This window comes from Venturia canescens, chromosome 4 (assembly GCF_019457755.1).
Source record: "Venturia canescens isolate UGA chromosome 4, ASM1945775v1, whole genome shotgun sequence".
In the NCBI taxonomy this organism is placed as follows: domain Eukaryota; kingdom Metazoa; phylum Arthropoda; class Insecta; order Hymenoptera; family Ichneumonidae; genus Venturia; species Venturia canescens.
Window position 1 is genome coordinate 7,415,960 of NC_057424.1, and position 27,697 is coordinate 7,443,656.

Here is a 27,697-nt window from a genome sequence, read left to right on the forward strand (position 1 = left end):
GAGTCGTCAACGTCGGTTTCTTTTGAGAGTGCGTAGAAGTGGAAGAATGATATTCCTCGGATAGGCCACGTGTTACGATCGTACGCGAGTGAATTTTCGAGAGGATCACAAAAGAAGTGTGTAGACCAGGTGAACGATAACACGTTCATTTGTAAAAGCAACTTTGAAAGGAAGTTACGTGACCGAAGACAAAAACATTTACGGAGACCGGACGCTCGAATATGCCAATGCGTCACCTTCCATTTATCTGAAAATTTCCTCGCCTCGTGATTCATCAAAATATCTCAAACTTCCAAGCATTTTTTTCCAAGATCGGGAAATCCAATCGAGATATACAGTTGATGAATCGCGAGAGAAATGAACTTCTAACAAAATTTGAACAAACATTTTTCAACTACGCGTTGTTGCTTTTCACATTTTCTCATTATTTTTCGTCTTTTATCATTTAAGGAAGTTGAGGCTGTACAGTCATTTTTTTTATCCAAAAGTTATGACCTGTACCTTTCAAAAGTTGGGCCAGTTTACAGTTTGGCAATGTTGCATATACACTTTAAAGAAAAGTTGGGGAAAAAAAGACGAAAAACTGGTGAAAGCTCAGTCGAAAACACGAACGGTGACGATCCTAGCCTCAAAAAACTGCACGGGAAACAGATTATTATTAATATAATCTCAGCAAATCTCCTAATAAATCTGAAAAAATTGATATTATTCAGCAAGCCTCGTTCATGTTACCCAAAAAATTTCATATTTTTAGCATCATTTTTAACGGAGATATCACTGAATGTGTCTTGACTTCCATAAGATTACATGTTATTTGGCTCAAATTGTTATTGATTTTTCTCAGCAACGACACTCCTAAACTGTCTGAAAATTTAACTGATTTTTTTTTACACTTCACTTTATAAGATGCACTCGGTTTAAAAGCGATGACATCATTTTCATTCTAATGCCTCAACTTCCTTAAGGTATTCCTTTCAAGAACCCAAATATCCTACAAACAACTGATTTTAAATAACAGTAAAATACAGTTAAATAACAGTAAATAACAGAGAGTGCATTAGGTTGGCAAAATTTCAGGTCAGGTTATCGAACATTTAATAAAGAATGAAAACTTCAAAAATCGTCAAATTTATACGGAAGCTTATTCCATCATCGCCACATTTTTCTATTCAATAATTCATATATATACCAAATAATTTTAAATTCCTGATACAAACTGTCTCAGAGATAGCAAATAATCCATAGCGACGATAAAAATAAAGGCTTGCCTAATGCTTAAAAAAGATATCAACGATACAAGTTCGGAAAATGGCAGAAGCAGAAGCTTTTCCTGTATAACCGCAATCCCTCAGAGGTTAGGAATCAGTCCAAATTTATCGAGTGCCTCAATTTGCGCCACCAAAAAGTACGGTCATGCGAATGGAATGCCTTGAGAAAATTTAGTACGCATTTTTTTCAAGCCAAAATCTTTCTTCATGTACTTTTGTGCTGGGCGAAGAGAATCGGAGGAAACAGAAGAGACTCGTTCCATACGGTGGCAAAGCTATAAGTACGAGCCAGTATCAATGTTCAGAATGAATTCATGTATAGAGCTGCTTAAGAAACATGTACGAGGAAGAGAATGAGGTCGGAATATAGGAAGCCGAGAAAGGGAGGAAATGGAATAACACGAGTAAGACGCACTCATGCTCTAAGTAATCACGAGAGATTGCACTTTGTGAAAGTTTCGCGAAGACCGAAAAGAGACGAGAGAGAGAGAGGGAAAGAAGGATAAAATCTTTCGTTTTGCACCGAAATGAAAAGCTTGTATCATAAACGATTTCTACACTCGGTTGGCACACGAATGTGCACATTTGCGTGTGTGTGCTTGCGTGAGAATGTGCATACGTTATTACTTCGACGTAGGTGTCTCACTTCTATGAGATTCGTCTCAGACCGAGAAGACGAAATAACCAAAAACGTTCAGAAGAGGAGATGAGATGAAAAGAGAGAGAGAGAGAGAGAGTCCTTTTGCAAGTAAAACTCTCATAAATAAGGAAGTATTTCCACGTGTGTCTCTATAAAAGACGAAGAAGTAATAGAAATCTGTCTTCCAGAATTTAGAGTCCATATACGCCCAGCAGCGAATGAGAATCTATGTAAATCTCATCGAAGCACAAGAGGAAAAACCATTTTGTGATTTCGCTCCACGAGCCCTTTATCCTTTACGAAAAACACTTCTTCTGCTGATGATGAAAAAATACATTCATCGAAAAAAGTAAAAGATGCAATAAATCCACCGTGACGCATTGTGTCAGAGAGTGAGCAGAGAATGAGCCATTGCTCGATTCCATGTTTGCCTTACATTTATGTAACACTCTTCAGATGGATTCGACCCCATTTTCAACCTCACGTTTTTCGAATAGTTGAAAACCAGTCGAAATTTCATGAAAGTTATTTCTCACTGAAATATCTGGTTAAAAAAAGTAATTTCCGAAAAAAATCAATTGAATTATTCATAGAGCACGATCGAATTCTAATGAGACCTGGAATATGAGAAAAACTCTCTCAGTCCAGCCCACCGAGAGATCTTACGATCGAGATACGACCTTAGCGCGTATCTGCTCCGAAAAAGCTAAAACCTGAGCAATTGCTCATGCGAGCAACTCCAGAAGGTCATACGGTTTAGAAAAAAAGGAATAATTCGCAAATTCAAACGTGAAAATAGGAACGAAGCTGCGGTCCAGATGCAGTTAATACGAGTCTCGATGGCAAGCTGTTGCTGAACCCGAAATCGCTATATGGAGAGCTCTGTTTAGTGAACACCACGAGCCGCTCGGGGAACAAACATCGTTATAACTTGGTCTAGACCGAGACACTCAAAAACGGGCAGGTATCCTACACACAATAATAATAACGAGGACGAGAGCGAGAAAATAGGATGCTCGTTCGTTATGGACCGTTGGAAGCGAGCAAAACCGAGAGGTCGGGAGTTTGGGCGAGCAAAATAAAGTAGAGTCCGCTCGCATCAGCTCTCGTACACTTAACGTACGAAATTATCATCCCTGGCAGGCAAAAGGGCGCAGAATTCATATAATACCGAAGCAAAAATTGTGACGCTTATTTCCCTATAGATGCTAACAATTAAGGAGTTTCGGTAGAGAAGTCTAAATATTTAACAATTGATCAAATTTGGTGATAATGTTCTTCAACATCAAATGCGAAAACACAAATTTTTTCAACATTTTCTTCTACCTAGTTATCGAGTAATTACGCATTAAAGCAGATTTCTTACACCCGGAAAATATACCTATATATATATATAAAAATCAACACCAATTTTCACGTTCTTTCATAAATAATGGTTTGTTAATGAGAGCCGTTTGAAAATTCTGTGACGTCATAAAACTGGCATATTCGCGTATATAAGAGTAGCGGCAGGGCTCGCGCTGGCTTTTCTTTTGCGCTGCAGTTTTTCCTTTTAATACTTGGCGTCGAGCCGCTACCGCGTCTCTTGATATGGAAACGCTATGCTTATGCACGTGAACTTTAGTGATCAAATAATACTCGATAACTGTGTAGAAGAAAAATCTTTAAAAATTTGTATTCTCAAATTTGGCACTAAAGAATATGTTCCCCAAATTTTATAAAATTCTGAACTTTTTGAAATTTTTTATGTTTTTAGCATGGTTTAGCATGGCAACATTGTATCGCCTGTACCGAAACTCCTTAATCTATAGCTCGGTATTCGTGTATTTATGAATGTACAAATGTATAGATACATAATTCGGACCTGGGGGGAGAAAGGTATATAAGAGGGCCTCATGCTGCGAGCATAATGAGCGAGCGGCAGGTAATGAAGACCGCTCAATTTCTACAGCCGCCACGCAGTTTTCCCATGAGGCGTGCGTATGTTCCTTTGCGCAGTCTCTTCCCTTCCTGGTTTCTCTCTCTCCTCACCCCCTTTTGTCTTTCGATTTCTCTCTCCTTCAACTTTCCGAACTCCATTATTTTTTCCTGCGCTAACAAATTCTGGAATGTCTCTATTCCTTTTCTGCTTAGCTCTATTTTTCTTCTTCAACGACATTGCGCCTGCACGCTTCACTAATCTCTTTAATCTTCGGATAATTAATGACCGAAACACTTTAATAATACACCCGATATCTTTCCGCAAAGTCTTCAGCAAAGTTTGTAAACGAGAGGACACCGTGCTCGCTCCCTCGTTCCCCTGCTTACGCTGGAGCACATTTTGCTCAAAGTGACGTTAGTTCTCGTAAGTAAATGCTCTCATCATAATATTTCGAGTCGCGTGTCTTTTTTTTTCGTTTTATTGTAACAATATTAAAATTTTATTAAATTCAAATGACTTAATTTATTAGTTATATTATTATTATTGTTAATTATATTTAATTATAAATAATAATAATAGATTCATTTTTAATTGTAAATTAATATTAAATAAATTAAAAAAATAATAAAACAAAATGAAGAGTGAGCGACTCGAACGGAGATGTTTGAGGATTTTAGTGCCTCAGATCTTCAGGTGCGTGAGAAAATAATGTCCCTTCGTTTTGGTCTGCTTCCGTTACTCGAAAACATGAAAATAGATTGCGATTGTCTTCATTAATTATGATTTTAAAGAATGAATTCATTCCAATAAATTGGAATGAAACCATTTCATTCCAATAAATTGGAATGAAACAGTCTGGCAAAGCATTCATTTTGAAAAAATTTAAAAGTCCGATTGAACCTTTGAACGAAACTAATAAATTTGCTTCTTTCACCGGCAAAAAACTTTTGATTAAAAACCCAGTAAATCCGTCCGCCTAATGAGCACGTTCAAGGATATAATCGTACATCATCTCCAAAAAGCAGGAGAAATTATAACGACCAGCTGCAAGTTCGAGGCTGACATTGTGGAAAGAAGACATTACATAAGCTTGGGAGCTATGAAGAATCTTCTTAAATCGGGGACCCGCGGAGGGATCGCTTTCTGGTAAATACGGCTATAGTTTCATCGTTTAGAAAGCTGACAAAATAATTCGTGGGTTAGATTACCGGTTCCCGAAGCTAGGCTGAGGGAGCTCCATGGCGCGAGGAGAGGGAGGGAGGAACGGGAGGTCTGCGGCGCATGGCAATAGAACCAGAAAAAGGCTGCATATTAGTGATCCTCGATTCTCAACGGAGAGGGTAAAGAAAAAATAAAGAGAAGGAGAGAGAGAGAAAGCTAAGCCCAGGGCTGAGCAGTCAGGAGGCTCGAAATACCTGACCGCCAATTATCCTCGCATCTCACCCAACTGCTCAGCCTCTCAGCTCCGATCCTCCAATCTTAAATCTCTATATGGAGTGTCACAAAAATCACGCCAAAAACTACAACGGTAGATGAACCACAAAATGTTGAATAGAATAGTTTTTTATAATTTATTCGCTCGCATAAAGCACTGTTTTATCGACATTGAACGCCGCGATTCGAGGCATTTAGAACTTTTGCTCTCCACATCATATCCAATGGCGGGCCAAAATCTCATCTCTGCCACGCTTCGAGAAAAGTATAATGGCCGAAGCTGTCTTTTTTCAAATTTCGTCATCACACGGAGAAACTTTTATACGAATATTTGGGATAACTACATAGAAACGTTTGCTGTGTTATTTAACAGCGCTCGTTTGTATCGCCGTTCTATTACGTTTGACCAAAGTACATAATAACTTTGATGACGAGGAAAGCAGTTCTCTCAAATTTTACTATGTAGGACAGACAAAATTTAGGTCTGTGACATTCTTACATGGAACGATGCATCGATATCTGAATGTCGACTCGTGCCTTTGGTGAGGTGCTTAAAATTGGTGAATTGGACTGGACAAATTGGTGAAATGTCTAAAATTTTTGTATCGTTGAATCGTAAATATCTCCTTTTCGACGAAGATTTGCTCCTTTTCGGATGGTGCACCTCAATAATAAAAAAATTTTAAACGCAAAGTCCGCCCATAAACTCAGCAACTGCTTAAAATTTTACGATGTGCCACTAGTTAATTTTCATGTTTATACCCTCAACAACTCATATATTTGACGGGCCCATGAGTTTTGCTATGTCATTGAGCAAAATTCAGTGCAGTGAAAAGGAAAATACGAAACTATGCAATTTTTCGTATAGCACAGTTATTGCTATGTAATATCTTTTAAATTTTCATCTAAAAACATTTCATTATTTACTGTGTTTTTAATAAAAATTCTTTCGGTCTCCACTTTTTATGTAAAAGTCTCTCCGTGCAAACGTATCCTACGATTTGAAAGCTGACTTTTGTCCCATCCTATATAAATGTGCGGAGAAGTGTACTTTTCACCATCACGTGGTCTGGTAGCCACTCATCAACCGCTCGTTGATCCTCGGTTTGGCTATTTCTTTCCTCCTTTCTCGCCTCCCTTCGCGTCTCGGCCGCTTAACAGATGAAACACTCGGTGGGAGATAATTCAGATATCATCCCTCGAATCCCCGGAGTCCAAGTGAGAGGAGAGCAGTGGGCACCGACGGGGCGTGGATTCCTTCCAAACCGAATGTGTGTCCGGGGGCCCAGGGACTCGCGTGCCAACTGACGCTTTTCTTTCATACCGCTTTTAAACTCTACCTTCACAACTCACTATGCCCGAAGTGTAATATACACAGGGAACTAGAGCGAAAGCCCATGTGTTGGATTACAAAACACTGATTGCTGGTTGATGGGCCACGCGACGTCGGAATGGTGAAGAGAGGAGAAGAAATTTCATCGAAAACGAAAACTTTTTTTGACGTCGGCACTTTCCTCTTCCAAAAAATAGTTTTAGATCAAACTGCAAATTCATTCTCTCCGAAAACATTGGAGTCGAATGAAAAACATCTTCGACTAACATCAATTGCTATTGAATCAACAATGTTTTTCAGGGAACAATCTACGAACGTTTCCTCCGCCATATTTGAATTGTGTTAATTTCTATTAATTCTTGTGTCGCGACAAGAATTTAAAAAATTCAGTTATCGATCGATCGTGGGGTTCGATCCAATAGTGAATCAAGGAAATTCGTGTTAAAAACCGCCCAAAACATTTGAAAGAGTCGGGACCCTGTGAAGAATCACTTAATTTCTAATTCTGTTCTTCCACTTATGATACTCGATCCTCAGCGAGGAAGATATCCAGTGTAAGAACTGAAAGGAGCGAGCGATCGAGCAGATGGTACCGAAGAATAGTCGATAAATGATTTTATAAGCCCACCCTTGAACGCTCCTTCGAATTCGGCAACGGGGACAATGTGAGAAGAAAAGAAGCCATTAAGGATTTTCGTGATTCAATATATGTGAAGGAACAAAGGAAATGAGAAGAATTAATTGAGTTATGAATTCTCGAGTGATTTATCGAACAAGTTGATCTCTGATGGTATCGCGAGTGCCGGTATTCTCCATCGCGATACAGAGCTACATACAGATAGTATATTTACAGGAGGAAACATAATTGAGGAACTCGTAAAATTTATTCAAACCCGCGGCTCTTCTTTTCCATCAATTTTCCTGGCTTTATTTTAATTTTTCGAAGCTCGCTTGAGATTTTCTCAAGCATTATTCCCGGAAGGATCGTGGCCGCTCGTTCGCCATTCCGTGCCTGCTCCTCTGTCGAAACTTTTCGTTAGAGGAGGTTTTGAAAAAAGGCAAAAAACGTGGGTACCCGACACGGGTGCCCGGAGACCCCCCGAGGCGGTACTCATCGCGGCCTGTGTTACTTCGAAATTCATCGGATCCGCAGAGCACATTCTCGCTACGTGCACATAGATGTGTAAATATACTTGAACCAGCTATATGTACGTACATTTTATTGTGTATAGCTGTCCGAAGGGCATCGGATGATGGATTTATGGATTTATGGCCGTTCAGAGGTGCTCATGCTGGAAGCTTAATTGGTATACGCAGCGTGAACCAAACCGACAGGTCTTCCACTTTTGCTTCCCGTAAACGAGAGAAGTCTTTTTACGTCTGGCCAACAGAAAACGTTCGACGTGACCCGGCCAGCTCTCATCTTATTGCTTTCCTTTTCTTTCTCGCGTCTTTATATCTCTCTGACTTCTTTTTTCTCCCCCTTCGCGTTCGCTTCTCTGACCTTTCCCTCCGATCTTTTCGTTTCCTTTTCCTGCTTCCCCGGTCGATGGTCGCACCGCGGTTCCATGCTTTTCCTGTACGGCTCTCGATCCCTCTTCCGCTCCGTGTATTCGTCTAATTATTATGGATTCTCATTCTTTATAGTTCATTCGAGTCTCGTTGCGATGAAAATATACAACGCCAATAATTGCTGTCCGGAGGATCCGAAGCCTCGATACCTACATTTCGTCGTGAGCCCCATAAACGAATGGCTCAACGTCGTTTATGATGTCGGAAGGAAAAAATGATGGCTGGCTGTATAAGCATCGAAGCAAAAATACCGAGAGATGATTCTACTCAGTGGGCTAGGGAGAGCAGTAAAAATCCGACAAATTGTATGGATGTGTGGATACTACATTTAATGTCTTGATTTACTATCGAAAATGTAGGCTCGTAAACGAAACTATGTTTACTACACTGCCAAGAGAAAAATTGCTGTCTCGTTATAACTGAAGTGTGAGAGTTTGGAGGTCAAACTCGTTTGTAAAGCCTCGGAGTACGATCGCTGCTGCGGTGATCGCGATGGTCTTTAAAAATACGTGTATTTTTTATAAATCTTTTCAGCTGCTCTATCATTCCCCGGATGAACTGATTTTTCGAATGGTAATATTTCGAGACGCCACTTTCGTACTTTTTTCGGTAACTTTGAACAGAATTGGAAAAAAAATTTCATCGATGTGCTCGGTCGGAAAAGAGGGTTTAAAAAAAGTACAATTTTCAATGATTACTCGAATCGATGCTTGAAAAAAGCACAATGAAGCAGGCTGATGTGTCAAAAATTTTCCGATAACAGAAATTTCGATTCACATATTTTCAACGCGCCATGAACGAAAACTCATCGTCGATTCCATTTTTCTGACTGAATCATCCTCGTCGACGTTGTTTGTCGAGCCGGTGCACTTTGCCCATGGCCGCGTCGACCCCACTCTACTTTTCCCCTTCGTAATAATAAAAACTGCACTTTACCCCCGATAACAAAACGAAAAAGAAAAACCATGCGATTAACATTCAATGCGAGACTCCGAATTTCGATAAAATGCTTCTATACACACGGTCACGAACAATTATGACGCGTTGGAACTAACAATTAACTCCGAGTAACCAACACCAACGACAGCAGTCGAAATAAAAAGCTTTCAACGTGACGTACACACAAGATACAGGAAAAACCTCACGTCGACGCCGCTCCGAATGGACGAACGAAAGTTGTACGATTTCCAAAGTCGTTATCATCGCGTCGGTATAGCCGAAGTAATCGATTGATCGCCATATTATGTTGGATCTCGCGCGATGTTTACTCAGCGATTGTCAGGCCGGGGTCGCAGACCGATTTTCTTACGATAACTACACGGAGAGAAAAAAATAGTAAGAATTACTATGCTGCCATGGTATTGGGGTTCTATATCGCCCATTTTGAATAAGGTGTTTACCAAAAATATTGTAATTTCCAAGTAAATTCTGAACCGATTTGGTGTGCTACGGAATTCGGAAACGAGTGATCGATATCTACACTGAGTCAAAGACATTTTACTGTGATGAACCGTAAAATTGACTAAACTTTTTGCAAATTTTAGTATACGTACCGTAAATTTCACTATCTGCAATATTTAACTGTTATAGAACTGAAAATAACGCAAAGTATTAAAAATTTTGCAGTGCGTTAAAGGAATTAATTGTTTTTCGTTAACTTGTCCCCGGAGTCAAACACATCCGGTAAATTTAACAGTAAATTTCACGCTAAATATCACCGCTTGATTTTCTCCATAAATATCATCGCTTTTGCATCGACTATGTACGAAATTGAGATATTCATTTATCATTTCGAATTCGTTTTTTTAATTCTCTTGCATTCGGAACGAAATACTTTTTGGAAAATTTTCGTCAAAATGTAAAGTGATATTCATGACTGCAAAATGAGTTCGGTCGCATGTTTTATGGTTTCGAAAAGTCGGCTACTGGGTTTTCAAGTCGTATTTTTCGTTTCGAATTCAAACTCGATATTTTTTCGATCAGTTTTTCTCTATGTTAGTATGTTTTCAAACTTTTTTGGATTCCACGCTATCACTTTTCATCGCATTTTATTAAAATATTTCGTTGCACGATAACGTTCGCTTTTGTGGCTTGAAAAAGTCGTTACGATAATCCGGATTCTCTTGAAGAAGATCTCTCGCGTCGAGAATCTTCGTGGCGATAAAAAGGAAAGAATGAAAAAGCGAAAAAGAAGAAAGACAACAAACGGAATGCCCAAAGGGTATCCTTCGACACCGGATATCGTCGAGGGAACCCTTTTTTCACCGAACAAAGCCTTTAAGTACACATATTACTTCTCAGCTTCGGGACAATCGGATTCGCATTATTACTGCGTCCAACTCGCCTTCCAATATCCAATATAATACACGACCCGTTCCACGCGGTTTCGAATCCCCGAAACTCTCTGCACGTCGCAAAATGTCCGTAAACTCTTTTTTTTATTGCTTCATTTTAATTCGATTTTCAACGTCAAGAACTCTCGTTTTGTGGCGACCCAAAAATGCTTAAGAAATTTGCTGATTCAAAAAAATTAAACAAAAATATTGTTGGATCAAAAAATGTTGGATGAATCAATAAAAAAATGGATCAATGTTAAATAAAACGTAAACATCAAATTAAAAATGAAAAAAAAAAATCGATAATTTGGAACTGAATATTTTTTCAATAGTTTAAATTGTTCGTTGCCAAATTGAGAACGAGAATATTTTCCACGAGAAAAATTCTTCCGTTCGTAAACGTTCGCAGCGGTAAGTTTTGTCGTTGGAATGTTTGACCTGCTCCCTTTAATATTATCAGTGAAATATTATCGGAAAATTCCCTCCGTTGCTTTGCATTAGCATCTACGAAATACGAGAGTGTCCAGAAGGAAAACGCTCGTTCTGGCACTTACAGTGGCGTCAGAATGCAGCAACGTTACTTTTTTTATTTTCTATTTTCAACTCGAAACATTTCTGTCTCATTTTATCACGTTCGATTTTCAATTCTCGCCAGTTTTCACGTCGTCGACTATCCACCATGGTACACAAACTCACACACGCATGCACACGGATTTCTAGACTTTATGCCGCGTGTGTTTGCCTACACCTTTTTCCGTCGAGAGGTGAGGCAGCAAATTTCGTTTCCGAGTGTTTGATAAACATCCTCTTTGCTCCAGTCCGATGGCCCTGTATTCGAGTTTCCTGCCAAGCTCTACTTTTCGAGGGACCTGCATGTGCGCCTACTTCGCTCAGTTAATGTATTTAAAAAAAACTGTTTTTGTTACTATTTTTCACGGTGCTCCAATGAGTTTATCATAAAAAAATACAACACACGTTCGTTCCTTCGGGTAGCGCACACATTTGATTCAAATTGTGAAAACATTCGATGGCCCATTTTTTTTGTACATCATATATTGGACGAACGCAAATAAAAATGTTTTTCGTTGACGTGAACTTGCAAATATCATGCCAATAAACGCGTGCAAATTTACCACCAGCAATCAAACGCTTCTCATTATTTCAGATTCCTGCTAGTTTTTTTTTCCACGTACCCCCAAAAATCGAAACAATTTCTGGCCAGAATGTCAATGAATTTTCAATTTAGTAAAAAAATAAAATCTTCGAAATATTCAGCATTTTTGCTTCACTGTAATATGGAATCGTTGAAATTTCGATTGATATTGATTCACATACAGGAATCAAGTTGAAGATCAAGAGTCAAAATAGACATTAGAAATATTCTACACCTTAATGTATTCGAAAATATAGAGTCTCAGAGAAATAATCTAGAAATACTCTGTCGGTTCGCCTCGTTAAAGATATTAAGATGAAATTGATCAATCAAATTAAAATTGAACTATCAATCATTGTTTATATATTTATTTCGTAAATTTCAATCTCGCGTGGACATTTTAATTGAGGGCTGTGCCTTCGGGATTGCTTTCATGCCCGATGGAAAAGAAAGTTGTGTAATTAAAGGCGAGCTTTGATTAGATAGTTTCTCTATTACGTTAAAAAACACGCAACGATTCGAGCATATAATTGAGAGATTCAAATGAATGATTTTCAAATGAATTTCATAGAAAGTCGTCCGATCTCGAACGCGTTTATAATTTTACTGGCAAATAATTGAATAAATACGAAAAAAAATCGAAACTCTATCAATGATTCTCAATTTGTCTTTATACGCACAAGATGATTTTTCGATTGTTTATTTTCTCTCGGATTCCTCGGCTGTGGCATGTTTTTGCTGTATCCCCGAGGCAAAATAATAGAGACGCAAGCGTTCAGGAATCTTGTCGCGTTATCGTACGACACGGTAACGTACTAAGTGGATTCACGAGCGAGGGAAGCAAAATCCTTGCGCCTCGAGATCACACTCTATCTGTCTCTCTCCGGCTTTGCGTGTAGTACACACACACACAGCGTGTACGCAAGAACCTTTTCTGCCCTTAGGTACAGCCAACTCCGATTTCTCGATCGAACATCTATTTAATAAACATGAGATGCATTCCGCCAAGATGGTCGAATATATAATCGTCCTTTTTCACATTTTTCCGTGAACTCCCCGTGGCGGAAAACTGAAACCGTAATGTCTGGAAACGCTGGAGGTCAAGAGTCGGACAATTGACTCCTAAAAATCGCAGCGGATTCGAAATTTCCCAAAAACTTGATTTTAACACGAAAGTACAATCTCAATTTTGATTATAAACTTGATGGGCAATCGCGCTTAACTCGTTGTTGGAGAAACAATTTTTTTGTTTTCCTACAAACTTTGTTGCAGTTTTCAGGTTTATTAATAAAAATTTGGTATTCGAAACAAAGTTGGGTCTGTGAGTACCTACTCGAAAGGGCCCATCGATCTTTGCAACGGAGTCGAAGGTGGGCCAGGGAAAAAATGATTTTTCATCGACACTTGGTAGTCGTTCAAATTCTCAAATATCGAAATATCCTTTTTTATGCTCGCGTCTATTCATTGTTCGTCTCGTAGAAGCTGGCAGCTTCGTGTCAACCGAGATAACGCCGCTTCGATTAGATTACATTCGGTGCCAAGAATAGTGCCTGAAAGCGGATGATACGAATACCGCACGAATGAATATACGTACTAGCTGCGGCTTCGGTTCCGTCCGAGTTTCATGACAAAAATAATTTCGACGGTGACCAATAAACAGCGACTGAAGTAAGAATTTATTGATCGTGGAACGAATCGCCGATTTTTTTCCATTCCAATTGTCTCTCGCTCGTACTATTTTTCATTTGTTTACGTATATCAGCGGATTCTTCGAATTCCAATTCGAGACGCAAAAGAACCAGCAGTACTTTTTACAATTAAAATTTTTGCCGTCTCAATAGAAATCGATTATTTCTGGGGAAAGATAAAAACTTTGAAATATTTAAATGTTGTTTCATTCAAAAATATCAAAGTTTCTTTGTAAATTCACGCACTTACGAAAACTTGGAATAAAAATTCGAAAAAATCCCCAATTTACACGCAAAGAAAATTCCTGTAAAAACTACTATGGTGCCATCGGACAAGAGTTCTATATCGTAATATTTATTAATTAAACGAACATACACAGTAATTTTTGTGATAAGCGAGAACTCGATGAAAATTGATACGTGATGCCAAACACCGCCGATATATTATCGCACAAGCGCCAGTGAAATTCTGCTATGTACCATATAGTAAATTTGTAAACACTTTGGCTCATCATCGATGTCCGAGCTCTTCAATTTTGCCATGTACAACTGTAAATTTCGATTGTGAAAAGAGTACTAACCATAGCAAAGCGGCATTAATAATTCTACTTTACAGTTCATCATCGAGTCAACATAAATTTTATAATGTTTCCTCGGTGAAGTAAAAAACCCCCAAAATGTGGGATGTTAAAAATATTTTGCGCAAATGATTGAACTCTTAAATCTGTCTCAATGAAACACTGCGACGTAACAGGTTTCCCAAGTTTTTCTTTTAAATCCGATTTAATCTTCGAATATCGCGCCAGGGAAAAGTCTTGGAAGGAAGAAAATGGAAAAACGTTCTTTGACCGTGGAATTGTTTCGTGTCTTTTTACTCGGTACCTGCGGTATGCCAAAATCTCACACACCGGTTATTCCCATTGCAGTCGAATGCAAGAGCGAAACGGAACGAGAGAACTTTTCGCGCTTTGTGATTTATGAGCGAAAAAGAAATTGCGAACGTAGGTGGACGATGATTTATGAACGCGATATAAATTGCGGATCGCCCGGGTGTGTACCTACACGTATACGAGGATATTTTTCTCACCTCTCTCGGGGACTATTGTGCATGTACATCCGAAGAGAGGAGGAAACGCCCGCGAGAGATGTTTGTCGTCAACTCTCTCGCGTCTTTTATCTTCGATGTACACACGAGAGAGAAAAATACGATGTTATAACACGTTCGATGCACATTACGATACGCTCAAATTCGTAACATGCCAAGCTCCAACAATATTTTACTCTCGACCGAAGTTCAATTTCAATTTTCTCTAATTCGTGTTACCGAATTTTTTCAAATTTTCCATGCCAAGAAATATTCTCGGTAATCGAGAGCCGATGATTTTCTTCGAAGAATCTTGATTCGTGTAACAACATTTTTTTTTTCACGCTCAAGACGATCTTTCCAGTTCCTGAAATGTTGATTTCATCATCGTTCTCCATCAGGAATCCCAAATTACGACGAGATTACGGTGCTTCTCGCGCATACGGACTCGTGACGTTTGAGAGAAACGTGCTTAATTTTAAAAATTCCTCCATTCCGTTGAGGCCAGTTTTATCATCGATTTCAATTTTCTTCCAGTTTCCAATCGAAAATATATATTTTTCGGGAATTTTTTTTAGAGGGGACAGAATAATCTGATCTTTTTTCAAATTTGGACACGAGTTCATTATGACGGTCAAGTTAAAGAAAAAAATTTATTTGGGATGACCAACGAAATGGCGGCTCGATTAAGGGTCTTTTCCGCGACATCGAAAACTGCTCCAGTTGTCACTTTTATTCTGTTAATCTGAAAATTATTCAACAAGTGTCATTCGTTTCGATGACACGTTAAGGGGAAGGCGATGTACCTAAAAAATGACGACAAAGTGCAAAATAGAACATTTGAGAGTCTATTTACTTAGAAGTTCGAATTTTCGACCATTTTTTCGACATATATTTGACCCCAAAAAAGTAATTTACTTGCCTGCTACTTTTTGAAACTTGGATATATCCTTCCAATAATAATGCTGAAAGTAACTTCCCGAAATTTCATTCAGATCGGTCCATAACTTTTTGAGCTACAACACGAGCAGTTTTTTTCAAAAAATAATTCCGAGATAATCGCGTTTAAAGTTTCAACATGTGGAAATTATTATTAACAGTAGTGACTTCTGATTATACGCGACTACTCCGCAAATATTGAGTACTTTTTCCTTCGGTCAGTATATTCTTCGAGTATCATATATTTTCGAAATATGTAAAAAAAATCGTTTTTGTTTGCAAAATTCTAAAGGGATATCTCGCCTTAACTGGATTGCGGTTGATTAAATTCTACTCGACTTCTCGACATCTCCAAACACTCTCCTTCGGGTTGATATGTTTTTATTCCCCAAATAACACAAAAACGTCTATTCAACGAAATTCTTCGAGGTCTGAGATTCAGTACCGAGTGTGAGTGGAATCGTTGAGTCGGTTCGAGAGTACAGGTATTATGAGCAGAAGATAAAAAAGTTGAAGATTGCAAGTCGAATAGTGTTTTGCTACCGAAGATGGGAAATAGATTAGGGGTTAGTGGTAAGGTCTCCCGGACGGAAAACTACAGTATCGGGTAACGTTAACAGTGGGTTTTGTCGAGAAAAAGAGAAAATAAGGACTGGGCGATATATACGACGATCTATTCCTCTTCTCGGTCTCGCTCAGCTTGAGGATTTCTGAAGATTACATCTTCTCACTCCCGGTGCTAAATCTATCGGCGCCAGGGTATTTTCTTCCTCCTCTTCTTCATGCAAGGCACGCGCTTACTCCCCTTTTACCTCACCAACTATTCGCTCCCCCTGCTGGGATCCCTCACGCACTCTTCCGCGTTGGCTCTCCTCGAGATCGAGTCTTTCTCGTTATGAAAAATGACGAGATCTCTTATTTTCTCAGTGAATTCGCGCGTACGTCAAACTCCCGACTCACTTCACGACTCTCCCTCCCTCCCTCCCTTCCTCGTGATTTATTTCTTTTTCACTCACCATCAACGAGAGTGATGACTTTATCATGACACGTATGAAATAATCAATAAACGCTCGAATCGTGTGCTTCAACCTTGTTCAAATGTTACGAAATTCTTATGAAAAGTCATGTTTCGCTGAATCTGACGAAGCGCTCGATCAATGCATTCGACTCGGTGATTGATGGAACGAAACAAAGAAAATTGAGCTCAGTCCGACCACTTATTTTCATTTTCATCGTAGAAACTGGGATTTTTGACGAATTCGTTGGAACAATATCCATCATCTTTACAGTAGTGCTCCGACCTCTTTTCATTAGTGAATGAAATCGACTTTTTTCGAGTCAACGCTACCCAGCAGGACAGACTTTTATTTTATTTTTAGTTATACTTTTATTTTTTATGTCTGACGTCCTCTTGTCAAAACCTCGCGATCATTTCACGCGTGCATCTTTCCCTCAGCACACTCTCGGCCCCGAGCAACAGCCTATATATATACATATATGAATAGCGACCGGTTTCGGAGTGGCCACGGCCTCGACCGAGGCACAAAGCGACGAAGAACAGCAGCGAGATCCTTCGCTCGCACGAGAACGCGACGACGCGTTTCTCTGTGCTCTCTCCGAGAGATAAAGATCTTCGTGTCACGGGATTACGAGAGCGACGAGTTCGTGTCCAGGCTCCTCGAGAAACACGAGAGACCACACCAGGAAGAGGATCCAAAATAAAGAAAATTAAACGACGAAGTAAACCTAAATCGAGTGAAAAATTGTTCAATCTGAAATCGAGATTGAACTCGTGCACGAGAATCTCACCTTGCAATGGTCCTTAAATAATCCCGATATAATTGCAGTGATTATGATATAATCATAGAATTTATATGGGATCGAATAATTTCATGAAAATTCTTAACGATACAAAATTCATTTTAAAAGCTGGAGCTTGAATCCGAATTTAGAGCTTCATCCGCGTAGGAGTTTGTGTATACCTCGTTGTAAAATAATCGCTTCTGACCACTCTCGAAGTCTCAATTTACGCTTGAATTTACCCTCCAAAAAAAGGGAAAGCGAGACTCTCAAGAAAAGCCTACTCGGAAAACATGCACCCGAGTCGTGTTTCGAAGCCACAACCTCGCACCCTCCGCGTACGCACACTTTAACTCGCACACACGTACGCTTGTAACGTCAGGAAGTCAAGACGAGATTTCCCACTGAACTTTGCCCCATCTCGGAGCGAATATCTCGCAAGGAAACTTATATGAGTTTCGAATTCTTTTCCTCATAAATAAAAAAAAAAAAAAAAACGGTCAATATTCCGAAATGGGTCTTCCCCAAAAATCGGCCAAATCTTCCTCGTTCTTAAAAACTTTTATGTTCGCATGAAACCGGAGAAAATCACGTTTCGGGGAATGACGATTTTTCGGTAAAGCTCTCCTAAATTGCAATGTCCGCGAAAAAATTGATCCATCGACGAAAAATTGTTGTTTTCAGAAACGTCACAAAAATCTGGTCGACTCGTCGAAGATTTGTCGATCGACAAACGCGTTCAATTTCCAATTCGTTTAAAAAAATTCCGATCGAGAAATAACATCGACGAAAGGAAATATGAACGGCAGCAATATTTTTTTTTCGTCGAATAATTGAAGGAGCGCAATAAAAGGCTGCACGCGATAAAACCCACTGGGTGCTTCGGCTCGAGTGCGTCAACGACGAGGATTGCCGATTGAAAGAAAGTGTTGCTCCACGAGTTGGAGTCTGTAAATTTGGGCACTAGCCCTTGAAACTCTAGCAATTAAAGGCGCCTTTAACAGAGAGGTTGAAACTGCGGAGAGGAAATCTAGAAAAACGAAATCTCCGAGGAGACCTGGGACAAAATTCCATCAACTTTTCAAATAACACCTCAATTTTCTTACAAAGCCGAGCGAGAACTCGGGGCGAAAAGAGCCATTGTGAGTTGAGGGTGAAGAGGGAAATTTGTGAGTTAGCAGAAGTATTAACCGAAAGAAAGAGAGCAAGGGCGACGGAGGGAGAAAAGGAAACTCCGCGGAATCTTCCGAGAGCCACTCGTACTCTCGGCTCTCCCATCGTCGTGATTTCAAGGTTCCAGTTTTCGCCGCAAAATTGGCCCGGACTGAGGCACGAGGGCAGCACCGTACGAGCTCATCTCCACTACTCCACTCAAATATACATCAATATTTTCCATCGCCGTCGTAGAACGCACGCTGCGGCTCCGGCTCTCCCCAAAAAGTCCACGGTAGCTGTCCCCTCCATTGCACGCTCCTCTCCCCACCGCTCTTGCCGCGGCAGCACGTTGCTTTTTACGCTCACTCGAGCGTGGACTCGCTGCACGCGGGTTTACGCACCAAAAACTCGGTTCCCTGCTCCGCGCCCCTCCCTTCTTCTCGTCGAACAGGTTTTTCCCCCGGATTTTTCCCTTTTTCTTCAAAATCTCGAACATCCCCGGTGCGCGTCACTGTCGAACGTTTTCTCAATGATGCATGGAGTAAGCGGCAATTCGGGGTACGAAAAACCCGAGAAATGACATTTTTTTTATGGTTCTTAAGGAAAACTCTTTTTTTCCGATTCTTATGATTTACAAACTTCATAAATCGATATTTCGAAATGTTTAATTACTGGAGTGCTCGCTTTGGAATACGGCTTGACGTCCGGCGAGCGGCGTCGCTCGTCACACAATAGCATTTTTATTTCATGGACTGGAGCGAGGGTCTTTATATCGTGCAATAAAGAGAAGACGTGGGCAAGAAATAAATAGCGGAGAAAATATTTACAAACGGGTCGTAAATAATTTGCACAAATTATCGCTTAAAATCACTTAAGCGGCGTTTAGAGGCCTCGTTAGGTCTGCAGGTCCGCAGACCGTTTTTTTCCCGAGCTTTCTATGATTAGCTTTTTCTGACACGCAATAAATAACTGTGTAACGACCTTTACAACGCCCTTCTGAAAAAGGATGTTAGGCACTTCATTCCGAGCGGAGGTTATCGCTCGAACGTCCGCGTGCTTTTGCGTGTCGGAAAAAAAAATTGTTATGTTTGATGCGCGATAGCGTCAAATTAGTTTGAAGAATAATGAAATATTGAAATTTCAAAAAATACTGACAACCGACATCGAGCGCGGCACAAAATAAACCTCCGAATGGGAGGGACCGTTTGAATAATTCGAATACCTTCGAATACTTAAATCCGAATACTTTCGAGTTGAAAAGAAAGAAGAAGAAAAAAAAACAAAAACAGTTCAACGAGAAACAGAACAAAAGTACGAAAATAAAATGGATTATCGAAAGGAATTTTTGGCTCCGGGATCTACCGTTTTCATCGCATTTGTATCACGATAATAAAACTGTCAGTCAAAACGTCAGTCGACGTGAAATTTTGATATTTCGGACTAATAATTCCTCCCGTTGGAACAACTCGAGGAAAAATGAAAATGGAAAAGAGAATAGCGAACGCGAACGGACATCACGGATCGTCGAAACGCGCCGGTTTCTTTTTCCCCATTTCCGTTTTAATTAACTTTGTGTCCGGAAAAAATTCTAATATGCCAGTCCACATCGAATTTCTGTTTTCGGGCCAATCACTCCTCTTTCCGCATATTAAATACACATAAACGGTACATACGAAGGATGTATATGTGCTTAATAAATAGTGCGGAGGTTCGTGTGTTGCGTAGAACGGTGTATACGCCGTGTGTGAGACACGTTTATCGCGTGTCTCTCTGGCGGTACCGTGCGGTCGACTCACGAGGGGAAAGTAAAGTAGCGCCAGCAGCGGGCAGCGGGAACAGGGGTTGCACGAGGGCGAGGAGGGGTTAAATCGACGGCGGAGAAGGGCATGGGAGAACGGGAGTGGAGAGTGGGGAGTGGGGGAAACTCAGGCAGACGAACCGCACCGAGGAGTTGGAAGATCCGGATGAAAGTACGGACGGAGCAACAGTGTGCCGCGCGCCGCCACCAAGCGAGCGTCGTTTCAATGACACTTCGACTCGAGGATAATTAACGCGTGTTCGCGCGTTCCTCTACCAAATCTAAACACTCCGAATAACATTTAAATCGCGAAGAACGACTGGATAATGCTTGGTGAAGGGAGCGCTGTTTTGTAACGATTCGCGATATTATTTATCGACAGGTCTTTCGTTCGCTCTTTTCGACAGTCCTCTGAACGTTGGACACGATTCATTGGGGATGAAACGTAGCCCGATTTGACGTTATTTAAAATCGAGGAGATGCAACAATCGCTCGGTGATTTAGCACCGAAATAATCGTCTGTTCGAAATCGTGATTGACAACTGTCAGTGGGCTTGTGAACGAGTGCTAATCGGCTTTTTTTTGTCGAATATATTCGAGTGGCCAAACGCTTTATTATTTTGCTGTAAGCTTGCTGTAACGGTGCCACGAGCGAAACTGGCCGAAAGTTGGGCGCAGAAAAAAAGTGCAAAATAGAAGACTCGACCGGTCTTCGTACACGCAGTGCTCGAGTGTTGCTTCGTGATTCTTTGTTTTCACGACGTAACGAAAAAAAGTGTTTTGATTCTTCGACTCCTTTGTGGATACAGAGTGCTCTATTTATTCTGGATAAAGTGTTTTCTGTGTGCCTGTGTCTGTGCTGTGTGTGAAGGAAAAAATCGAAGGACGCTCTCTGATTTGGTGCACTGGCAGATCGCCCGGGTTGAAAGAAATCATTGAAAAATTCCATTTTTCTTTCGACATTGAATAACCGAGTTTTCGTGCGTGTGTACGACAACAAAAGTCCACTGACACCGATCGATCGACGGTTTCACATTCATTATTACCTAACGGATATGCAGTCGTAGCGAATCGGCACACTGTCGCCCGAATTTTTTAGGTGAGCAGTTATTTATTCGCAATTTACGAATGACATCCGTTTTCGCGTTTCCTCGAACACGAGTACCTGCGTGCGCGCTTCGTTCCCCTCTGAAGAGATATTTCATTTCTCATAGCGAAACTCATTTTTAGATCGAAAAATGCGAGAGTTGTTTAAACAAATATTGTGCCGTGTGGTCCACGGGAATTTATATTTTTCCCTGGCCCATTCCGAGTGATGCAGTGGTGCTTGCTGAATATGGCCGAAATATATGGTGTGCAGATGAGCGTTAAAGCAAAAAATCTGTGTTGAAACTACTCCGGAGATGATTTTTTGTAACGCGACAAAAAAAAAGCCGAATAGGAATAAACGCAGCAAACCGCTCGCAGTTTATGTGTCGTGTACCACGTGCAAACTATTTTCACGTGACGAGAAATGGTAACTTCCAGTCCTGAGGACGTGTATTTCATCACGAGTTTCCGGAGCTGGAATTCACTTTAAAAAATTAATATCTCAGCCCCCTCCCGGCGCTCGCTCTCTTTTTCAGTGTCGTTGGCACAATTTAGGACAAACGACGAAAAAAAAGGGAAACTGCCAGGTTTCGTCGTGCGGCGCTTCCTTTTTTTCACTTTATTCCTGGCCCTCGCGTTAGTTCGCGCGACCGAGGAGGAGAATTTGGGGACGAAAAAAAGCGAAAATTTCATCGCGTTCATCGTGTGCCAGCTCGTTTTTTGGTCGACACGTTTATAAACGATTCGCGCACGATTTAGCCCGCCTCTCGAAAACCCTTTCACTTTTTTATCCTTTTTTCTTCGATACTTCCAACGCAAATTCCGCGAATGAAACGTGCCTCATAATTACGAATAGATAAATTACGCGAAATTAGTCCGTGACTCGGAAACAACGAGCTCCGTATTCGTTGCACGAGAATACGACGAAACTTCCGATATAATTTTCCTTTTCTTCACATCGCCTGGCGTCGTCGTGACATTTATCGGTGCAAACTTTTGCCTCGATACTTCCTACTGAATTTGCGCTTTCGTCCGCGTATATATCCGCTCGTAAGCTCTCATAATGGGGGGCATAAGTCGACCGGGAAAATAAAACTCGCAGTGAAATTTACTTTTCAACTCCACCAAAATTTCCCGTCGTTTAGAAAGCCTTAAAAAAATCACATTTTCTTCCGTACTCCACGCCCGAACGAGCGAACAAATTTTTATTAAATTCTGCACACGGATTGAAGATTCAAGTTGGAAAAAGTGAATAAATTCGAGGCTAAAAATGCTAAAGAGATTATTCCCTCGAACGGAGCCAACGGGATTCCGTAAATTTCTGTGAACTCCAATTCCCACAGCCACAATAATGCGAGGATCGCAAAATCGTTCTTTATTCGTCGAGAAGGCGAGTGTCGAACATTGAAAACTTTCTTTCAACTGCGAATTTCTACTTTTATCTTTGATCGAATAAAGCTGCATAAAAGACATCGAAGCTTCGCAATTCTTCAAATAAACACAAGTGGCTCGGTCAACTGTGTATTATAGTTGACGGAATAACACAAGTAGTTTATCGTTGATGATTCAGCCTGCACTCTCGCGCGCTCGCTGGCGTTTCATTGAAAGAGAAAGAGAGAGCGCGAGCGCGAAGGAGAGAACACAAGAGTTTCTGTTGCCGACGCTGCCACGAATTCGCTTCGTTTATTTCGGTGTATTTCACCATGGGGATGATTTCCAGGCTGCCGGGAGGGCTGCAGTGCCAGACCGGTAGCTCGGCGTAGCGCAACTCCAGATCTACAAATATACTACTACTATATGGATCGCGGCGCGGCGCGGCGGGGCTCGGCTCGAGTTGAGTGCGGGCGTAGCAACCCCTGAGAGCCACCGGTTAGTGTGTCTGCCAGGGACGGCAACTCTTCGAGAGAATCGGGAGGAAAAAACATATATTCCAAAGATAAACCTTTCTCTCGTGTATATATTCACGTACTTTTCTCTCCTCCACTCTTCTGGAAAAATACGTGTCTTAAATCTCTAAATAAAAATACATCCAGCAACGAGAAATTCAACAAAAATTACGCTGAAGTTTGCAGCGTTGGAGTCCAAACAAGTAGTGATCTAAAAAAAGTTTCCGATAATTTAAGTAATTCTCTAATTTCGTTTCCTGCCGAATTTGCAATTGCTAGTTTTTCAACCTACACCGGTGCGCTTCGTGAAATAAAAATTTGCTGAATTACGAGTGTTTTTTTCGTTCATTCCGTTGCACTACTCCAACGTTGCAAACTTCAGCGTCGTCAACAAAATCTCAATATTCCTCGACGACGAACGTTCCTTCTTGAAATATTTTCAAACTTCTTCGAGGACCGTTCTTCGCAATGAGAAAAAATGGAAAAAATCATTAATTCCTCTCCGAATTGCGCTTCCCCGAGAAGTTTAAATTCATTGATCTCTGATCGAAACTTTTGACAGCTGTCGCAAATGGAAGAAAAGTGTGAAATATGATTTTAGAGTGTTTGAAATAAAACGTCCAATTCGCTTGCGGACGGAACTCCGGAACGATCGGATCTTCACGCGGAAAGGCCTGTGTATCAGGATCGCGTTGACCGTTTCGATATTTCGTGTGTCCCGCGCGCTCACCGCCGCCGTTCCGCTTCCCCTTGATCGTATACTTTTCACGAGAATTGTTCTAAGCTCGTTGTCGGGATGAGAGAGATTCGGGAATGGCTTTCTCCGCGGAGTTCTTTCCGGTACTTTTTATTCTCGAAACATGGGACGTTAAGGAGAACGAGGACACGTTATATCTACGCGGGGGCGAGCGCTCGCGCGAGGGGTTAACGAGCAATAAAACGATTCTAAAGGTTCGCCCTAAACGATCCGGAGTATGGCTCGGCTCATAAATTTGCTGGCGGAGGCCCGATCGCAGCCGGGGAAAAGAAATAATTTAGGAAAAGAGTCAAAGTAGAGTTGCAGCTGCGGAGCGCGCGATCGCGGAGGTGCACTTTGCCGGGAGCTTTTAGGCGACCGTTTTCGCGTGTGTTCGTGAGGTCGTAAAGGGCGCTGGCTGCGACCTCATTTCAATGCGAAAGTTCAAATTTCATTGAGATATTTTGAATAATTCATTCCGAAGTGAGACTCGCAGTTGCGAAACAATCGAGTGAAGCGAGTTCGAATACATACAAAAACGCATTTTTATACTTTGAACAATCGAATGACAAACGACTCGCTATGTTTTTTCCTTCTCTTCGCTCCTCCAGACAAGAACGTTCGGTAAATCGCAATATTAATCTCCACCCGAATAAATCCGTTCACTCCCCGCCTTTATTGTTTTCATAGAACACTCTCGCCCCCGATCGAAAATAACGTCACGACACGAGGACGAAGATAACTCGGATGGAAACAGAGCAAAGAGATTAGCATAGAGATGAGCTCGCTCGAGGAGCAGACTCTTCGAGTTCTGGGCTCATACGTACCAGCCAGAATTAATATACCACGTGCGACCCTTCATCCCTCTTTTATGTACATCAATACAGACACGCACGAAACCTACATTTATATCCTCACGTATATTATCGCATTTAGTTGACCAAACCCGATCCTTTAAACGCTGCTACGAGGCGAGAGTCCCCGGAAGGGAATTTCGCCCCCTCTGCAAAAGTCAGATTTTAATGACGCTGCTGGAGTTCGCAACGTTGGAGTCCAACAAAATGACGTAAAAACCCTCCGATAAATTCACTAATTCTCCAATTTCGTCCATGGCGAATTAGCGTATATTGCAAACTTCAGCGTCGCAGATTTTAGCGGTTCAATAAACTCCCGGAAATGAGAGCAAAAGATCAGGCTGTTAAAGCTCGAAAATCAATTTCCAAAGAAAATTTCAGTGAAAAACAGGCTTCAATGATTCCGGTAATTCTCCAATTTTTATCGCCGCCGAATTTACAATTCTTACTTTTTCAACTTGCACCGATACTTTTGGTGAATTACAAATGTTTTTTTCCTTCCTCGCGTTGGACTCCAACGTTGCAAGCTTCAGCATCCCGTGGAATATTATTTTCGACCTGCTCCGCCAGGACGTAATTTTTCCGCCGATCGAACGAGGCGTTCGAGTGCTGATGAAAAAAATGCTGTCCGAGGACGTCGAAGGGGAAGCGATGAAATCGTTATATGCGAAGCAAGCTCACGTAACCGGAGTTGCCACACACGCGCGGCACGACGCGAGTGACCAGAAATCATAAAAATAATCGCAATGATAAGTGTAACGAGGGTTGCTTCGAGTGGGAAGCGAAGCTAGAGGAGGTCTCTGACCGAGGATCGAGCACATCTAATCAGGCAATCAGTCGGTCTTTGTCGAGGTGAAGGGAAAGCTGCTGGAAGACAGTGGCCGTGTATACACGCTCTCCGCGCTCTCGAGAGATCTTGTCGGCTTATCAGCAAAAGCTCTTCCGGTGCGTAACGAAGTACACGGCTGCTATGTATACTTGTACACACAGAAATACGTGTGCGCCCATAAGTTCGACCGGTACGGCGCTCCTGACGTCGTTATCTTTGACCAAGTTCCGTAATCGCGTGTGCTCTCCTCGAGCACAAAAGACACTTTTGTTTGTCAAACGAGACTCTGCAATTGTGCTCGAGAATTCACGAGAAACGAAATCTCTCATTCTCCGGCCAGACACTCGCACTATACTGTTGTTCGGTTTTTTCCTGAGAACGCGCGCAATTCTGTTGAAACATTCGACGGGTCGAAAAATCTCGAATTTATAAATTTCTTCGTACTGCGGAACGAAAATTTGTTGAAACGATGAAAAATTTATGTCGAGTTTGCGTTGACAAAATTTTGTTGCAGTTTAATGAGACTTAGGCTCGTGTGACTCGCCAGGAAAGCGCGCAAATCAAAATGTCCGAAATGTTTCGGCAACGAGAACCAATTGAAAGAGAAAAATCGAAAAAAAATCGCCACTATAGTTTTCAGATCCGTGAGAACGGCTTTTTTTGCAGACTAGTTTTTTTTAAAACTTGGCGTCGAGCCGCTGCCGCGTCTATTTGAAAATCGAGCGAACGAAATATTTGTGAACGTTTCAACATGGTTTGGGCTTCCTCGGTGTTGATTCAGTAGCCGAAAAATGATCGTTGAAACCTTTTCAGAGTTTCGCACAACCGTGCTCTGATCTCAAACCGCGAGACACGACTCGGAAGACTGCCTGTAGATTTCTTAAGGATGTTCGTCCTTATGTCTGGATTTTACGGAGACAAACGAGCGCCACGGGAGGGCGAGGAATCATGTGATTGTATCACCCCTGATTGCATTGCCAGACCGTTTTCTGCCTGCTGTTTACAAGCGCCGTAATAATAATCTGAATGTTGCCTCACATTGATCGAATTACAAATGGTCGTTGGTCCGATTCTTCTTTCGTGGGTTGTTTTTTTATATTCGCGCCCGTGAGTGGGCGAGTGCCTGTGGCTCTAGCGATGTTTGGTTCGCATCACCGTTGACCGGATTTAATTCCGCGCTCGGTGCAGCGATGCAATTAATTTGTTTATTAATTAATTAATCAGTTTAATTCTCCATAGTATTCAATGTCGGTGCCTCGGTAAAATGAAATATTAATATTCCGCGAGTAATCTCCATCTCGAGGTTTCGGCCGAGCGCAGAACGCGCGAATGGATTCTCCATGAATTTCGCAAGCTTTTGCCAAAATATTCATTCACTTAATCAGCTTACTTAACTAAAAAGTATTAAACTAATCCATCCGGAAATACATTCACTGGCCGAGTCGAAATGTAATGTCAGGCAGTTTTCGTGCTAACGAATTCCGCCCGGAAAATATTGTTTCGTAGCAAAAATAAAAAAGGTTTTTCTGCTAAACCTTATTTTCACCAGAAAGATCCGTTTTTTCCAATGCGCGGTAAACCGAAATACTTTTTCCAACGTTTTTCTCAATATTCACGTTTTTTTAATATTTTTTCCACCTCTGCTCCAGCTGTTCGTGCAACGGCTACGATTCCATTTAATAATTTACTCATAGATTTGAAAGTTTGAAAATATTCCCGTATTACGTACTAAAATACGTCACATTCTGGTTGTCCCTGTTTTCACGTCCTCACGGATTACCGATTTGCATTTGGGTCGAGCACTGATATTGAATTTTACCTGAGGCCGCGTATACATCACGTGTTTTTCAGTCATTTTATCCCGCGGGTGCGAATAGGAACGACGATTCAGTTGAGGAAATCGAAACGAATGCGCGGACCTGAAAAATGTTTATGCACCAACCGCTCGATATAATGACGAAATAAATCAAAAATCGCGCACCCCAAAATCAGTGGACGCACTCGAAATAAACGCGAAATAACATTTAACTCGTGAAACGCTGAATATTCCGTTCGGAGGATCTCGAATGTTTACGAAGCTTGAACGATGCTCACATATAATTATCGTGAGGCTGAAGTTTGCAACGTGGAGTCCAACGAAATGATCTAAACAAATTCTCCAAAAATTCCAGTAATTCTCCAA

General features: G+C 41.1%; 1 protein-coding gene across 5 annotated transcripts in view; it reads left to right on the top strand.

Moving 5' to 3' along the window:
• pxb overlaps window positions 1-27,697 on the top strand; it is a 289,206-nt gene that overhangs the window by 183,511 nt on the left and 77,998 nt on the right. The window contains exon 1 of one of the 5 annotated variants that reach the window (XM_043416384.1): window positions 20,312-21,220. The exons of the other annotated variants lie outside the window; for them this stretch is intronic. The gene's annotated coding sequence lies outside the window, so the exon portion shown is untranslated. Of the gene's footprint in view, window positions 1-20,311; window positions 21,221-27,697 lie in introns of those variants that run through there. 5 annotated transcript variants of the gene reach the window in all.